Source organism: Sander vitreus, chromosome 17 (assembly GCF_031162955.1).
Source record: "Sander vitreus isolate 19-12246 chromosome 17, sanVit1, whole genome shotgun sequence".
Taxonomy (NCBI): domain Eukaryota; kingdom Metazoa; phylum Chordata; class Actinopteri; order Perciformes; family Percidae; genus Sander; species Sander vitreus.
Window position 1 is genome coordinate 29,146,306 of NC_135871.1, and position 6,000 is coordinate 29,152,305.

The window sequence follows — 6,000 nt, forward strand, 5'->3', positions numbered from 1 at the left end:
TATCTATGTCGATATAAAAATCGATATATTGCCCAGGCCTAAAATTTATGTATAATTATTTAAATTATTTCCTCTTTTTTTTCATTTTTTACACGGTGATCATCAGTCCCAACACACCCGTCAGATTTGGGATGAACTCACCGGTGCCTGTCTGTCGGTAGAGGGCAGAGCCGAGGGTCCAGGCGACCAGTCCAGAGAGTCCCGGCCGGCCGGTCCAAACTTCATCCAGCTGCTCTCCAACAGAGACCGCATGGTGGAAGAGTGGAGGACGTGAAGCCCAGCCGAAGCCAGAGGGCTACAGGGGCTGAGAGAGCTCCGAGAGGGGTACTCTGGACGGTGGACGGAGAGACGAGGACGACGAGGAGGACGAGTCGGCTGGGAGCGCAGAGGGACACTGGCTGCCGAACTCAAGAGATCAGCCTGAAATGATAACTGTCAGGGGGAGGAAGAAATGAGGGCAGCAGACAGTCCGTGTGTCCAGCTGAGAGGAGACACGTCACCGGTCCTGATGGGAGGATTTACAGCTGCTGGGAGCTGGCAAACATTTGTGTGTGTGTGTGTGTGTGTGTATAGGGCTGGGCAATATATAAATAGTATATCGACATCGATATATGAGGCTAGATATCGTCTTAGATTTTGGATATCGTAATATCGTGATATGACATAAGAGTTTTTGTCTTTTCCGGGTTTTAAAGGCTGAATAACAGTAAAGTGACGTCATTTCTGAACTTACCAGACTTACTAACGGTTTTATTATTTCCCTTTACCCACCTAGTTATTATATCCATATTACTGGTGATTATTAATCAAAACTCTTATTGTGTAAATATTTTGTGAAAGCACCAATAGTCAACCCTACAATACCAAAATCGATGTATTGGGTCAAAAATATTGTGATTGGATTTTCTCCATATCGCCCAGCTCTTTCTCGTATATGTGTGTGTGTGTGTGCGTGTGTGTAAAAGAGACAGGGATGAAGGGAGTATGTGATTGCTCAGCAAATCATGAAAACCAACTAATCCAACTCCATTTTGACGGCCATTTGATTGGTTGAAAAAAAAAAAGTTAGATATTCATTTTTTACACAACTGATATTCGCTAACTCAGTTCATATCAAGTTTTGTTGTGACAACTTCAGATGTCCATATCAAGTGAACTCTTTTAAAAGGAATTAAGGGTAAATAATAGGGGTGGGGAAAATGCCTAGTGGACCTGGGTTTCGGTACCCAACCCTACAGGAGTGCTGTGTGGACTAGCCAGACCCTCCTCAGCAGCGCGGTGGAGGAAAGTCTGGCAATGCCAGACTATCGTAGATGTGAAGATGTGAAACAGTACATCACAGCTTTAAACACATGAGATAAACTGCTTTTATTGTACAACACACAGAGCAGACAGGCAAAGCCAGAGCAGGTTCGAAAGTTCAGGAGGAGAGACCACAGGTGCTTTTCTTTTTTTTTCTTCTTTTTTTTGATATCAAAAGCAGAAAATAGTTACACTTTTAGAAATCACAGTCACGACATACATTAGCTGACCTGCCGATGCCGGTCCAGCAGCGGAGCATTCGCGGTCAGCGAAGGAAGCAAACGGTCAAACTAACCCCCTGAATGAGTGTGCAGAAAGCCTGCGTTCATAATCAGGAACCCTCTGCACATTCATCTGCAGGGATACGGATGGACACATCATACATTTTTACAATTCAATTTCAAAAACGGCCTAAAAATCACACACAAAGCATTCGCGGTGTCCTTCTACGTGCGAGTTTGCATCATTCAAAAGGGACACAGACAGTTTGAATGTAATTAAATAGTCCACTTTGTCCGAGTCATCCAGTTTACACATTCTGTGGTCACCATACCCCCCACCTCCCCCACACACACACATATCAACCTTGTCTTTGGAGTGAAGAAACTAGTTACACTTAACTGTATGCAGGTAAACAATCTTGTCATTGTCAGGGCTTCAAGTTTAAGTGCATCATTTAAACTAAGGTGCAGTTAAAAAAAGAAACAGAGGCATAGGGAGAGAAAGTTATGAAGCTCAGCAAAAATGGACTGTGGAGGTGGGCGCGGTCTGCAATCAGCTGCAGTGGAGAGAGGTGTGGGGATAGAGCAGGAGAGCAGTGCCAGGTGAGTTGATTGTCTCAGCTGTTGGTTGTCGTGCTAATTAAAGCTCTCCCTTTATATGCTCGTTTTGTTAAACATTGAGCAATGGGCCGTCGGAGGTGCATGGATTGTAATCGTAAAGTTGTGTTAAAGGTGAAGTAGGTAAGACTTATAGAACTGTCATATGTGCTGAAACTGACCCTATGTTCCAGTAGAACTACATGAAGCAGGTCATTTAAAAAAAAATGTGGCTCCTCTGGCTCCACCTACAGCCTGTAGTGCAATTTGCAAAAATCCACAGCTCCCTGTTCAGATGCATCAATCAGGGCCGGAGGGGGGGGTGCGTCTAACTGCGTGTCAATCACTGCTCATGCACACGCATTCATTCTCCCTTGTGGGGGGAGGGGCTTAGGAGACCGTTTTGGCCTTTAGCGTAAAAAGTGGGCAGGGACTGAGAAGTTGTCGATGTTCACATTTTTTCCTGTCCTGGATCTTCGCAATCCTACCTACAGCACCTTTAAGTGTGAGCAGTCAGAGTGGCTCAGGTTCCTCTGGTTCCTGCACTATGTTAAAGCGCTTTGAATAGTCGTTAAGAAAAGCGCTATATAAAAACAGCCCATTTACATGTCTGTCTCCTGTGTTCTGTACTGAGGGTAACCCACGGTGGTAGCGAATCCTGCTACAATATCTAGTCCAATGTTATCCAAGCCAATAAGTAGGGGTGTGCCCAACTAAGAATTTTCATAGTTGAATCTGAATTGTAAAACGAGCACTTTTCTGTAGGTAAATACAAGCTGGACAATTGTCCTATTAACTTACATTGTAGCTTTTTTCGCCGCTGCCGACTGCAGCGATCTCGCTTAATACTGGACCAATGATTGTTGTTCCCATCAGTCACTTGGACACAAAAATATATGAAATTAAAGCTGCGAGCAGCGTTGGACGGGCCCTCGCGCCTCTGCGCGTGTCGGGGTTACTGGCAGACGCCGCTCCTTGCGACACCGCAACTCAGTCACCAATGAAAAGGGAACTCCCTGCTGAGTTCAATGATACATCACACAAGACTAAATTAAACGGGTCACCAGTTATGAAAGGGGCGTGGCTTACGCATAGGGGGTGCGGGCCAAACCATCACCAATGAATAAGGAAGTCTGCTGAGTTCAATGATACCTCACACAAGACTCTACCTTAAATGGTTCAAATCTTGTGAAAGGGGGCGTGGTTAAAGTATAGGGGGCGGCTCAGTATCACATGTAGACCACACATAAGTTTCATGTAAATCGGATGATGTTTGTCATATAAGGCACATTTCCTGTTGCCAGCGGGGGGCGCTATGACCAAAAGTCAATATTGGCCTGTAGATGTCCTCAGGCCTGGACTCTTGCTGATTGTGGGAAATTTCAAGCAGATATGACAATGTACACTGTAGTTACAGCCACTTTCTCGTTCATCGCTAAACACTCAAAATGGCCGCCATGCCACGCCCACACCGTTTGACGGAATTTAAAATTTTTTTTTATAACTTTTCATCTTTAAGGTGTTGAGATGGTACAGACCAAATTTGAAGTCCATCGGATGAAATCTCTAGGAGGAGTTCGTTAAAGTATAGCACCTTAGGCCTACTTCCTGTTGCCACTAGGGGGCGCTATGACTTTGAGTCCATTTTGTCCGGTAAATGTCCTCAGAGTTAGAGTCTTATGAATCATGAAAGGTTTCGAGCCAACCGGACAATGTACACTCAAGTTACACCCACTTTCTATTTTGATGGTGAAACGCACAAAATGGCTGCCCCGCCATGGCCACGCCCTATGACGGAATTTTTTGTGAAGTTTCGTGAATCTATGTTAAACGTACTGCAGGGGCTCGATTTTTCTACCGGACTTGATGCGCCCGCCAAATTTGGTGAGTTTTGGAATATGTTAAGCCCCTCAAAAAGGCAATTCATTTCACACAAGGCTTAACACGGAGAACTAGTTTGGTGAAGTTTTGTTTTCCACATTTCTTCAGCAAGTTCTTCGTCTTTTTTTTTTTTTTTATTTTTTAGATACACTAGCAATCAGTCTGAGCTCTGAGCAAGGCAAGTATACTAGGTCACTGCCTTCAATCTGTTCAGAGTCCCAGTAATCCCTCAGCTGCACCATAAGACGCTAAACTGTAGATGATTTTTACTGTAAATTATTATAGTTAAAATGCGATTACAGTTTCCCAGCACACTGACAGAAGAAGGAGCTTTTACAATGGCGAATCAGAACGCAATCAGAGCTTAAAAAATCCAGCAGACTTTGTTCTAAAAAGCTTTCTGGTGGTGCTATGACAATGGAGGGATTTGGAACATCTCTTCCATATTGAACCGTATCCCCAAGTGCATAAAATCTGCTTAGAGTGCAGATGGAAGTTTGTGCTTGTGTTGATCTTGATCGTGCCACATTCATGATTCGATCTTAATCCCTGCTCTATATGTCAAACGTGCAAAACTCAGACAAAGAGTTTTGTCATCTTTAACATAAGAAACACAAACCATATTCCAGACTTAAAGCGGGATAATCATCACAGCGATTGACTGAAAGAAAACCAGGCGAAGTAGAGATCGACACAAACTGTTGTCGCGTGACACCGACACATTAGTCAACTGCTTTTCTTTTAGATGGAAACGCTGGCATGGATTTAACACCAACTAAATCCTTCCATGCACTGCTGATCACACTGACGGCTGGCAACATCTGTCCACTCGCTGCCCGCCATGGAATGGTAGGGGAATGGGGACAAACGGGGACAGGTCAGGGACACTGGGAGGGGCCGAAAGACAGCAGAGACGGGACAGGACACAGGCGACGAGACCTACTAATGCTGTCTTGTCATTTACTGGACAGTCGGAAAATGACGTCTTTCCAGGGACGATTCCAGGATTTTGTAAGTGGGGTGGCACATCGGGGAGGAATAATCAGTCGGGTGGGGGTGAAAATGGCTGGGAAGATTGGCATGACAGGCAGCCGAGTGACTCTGATCCAATGGAAATCACAATTGTCAGATTGACAGCACTCCGGCGCAATGGATTTGGGAGGGGGGTGGTGCCACCCTGTGCCCCCCTTCTAGCCCCGCCCTCGCTTCTTTGTAGGACTCACGGGAAAAGTTCATTCATTTGTACAGCAAAAAGTATTAAGATCCTTTTCAAAAAGTTGTGGAAAGTTTATCCTTTTAAAATATTTAAATATAATTAGAATATAGAATGAGACTGGTATACACTTTTGTATAATGACCTACTGTATATTACATTGCACAATCCATGGTACTGATCTGAAAGTTTTAAAGTCACTATTTTTGCCATATTTATGGCTGGGCATTAAATATTTTTTGTCCATTTTTTTAAGCTGAATCTTATTTTAATGTCAGAAAATGTCGGTTTAAATGAATGATTTCAGGAGGGCCATAATTCAAGTTTTCAGTTTTATATTAGGTGTTCAGTCTTGTGGTGGAAAACCAGGGCTGTAGTCAAGTCAACCCTTGTAAAGTCCAAGACTAGTCCAAGACCAGGACTAGTCGAGACCGAGTCAAGACCGAGTCCAAAGAGGTTCAAGTCCAAGTCAAGACCGAGTCCAAATGAGAGACAGTCATAGTCTTAAAAAGAAAGGGTCAAATTAGGCCACATCATTTACTAACTTACTTTAGTTTGAAATTGAAATGTTCCCACAATTGACCTTAATACTTGTCCTGAAGAATCCAGAGTACAAAGTGCTCGCTGACATTGTGTCTGCGGCCAAAATGAAACAGATTGATACCTGGTGATTGAGGAATATGACGCAGCCAGGCGTATCCCAGGCGACCAATCTCGATGCCTGTTCTAGATGGATTTAGAATTAAAGTAATAGCCGTTTTCTGCACGAGCGCGCTTCATCAACGG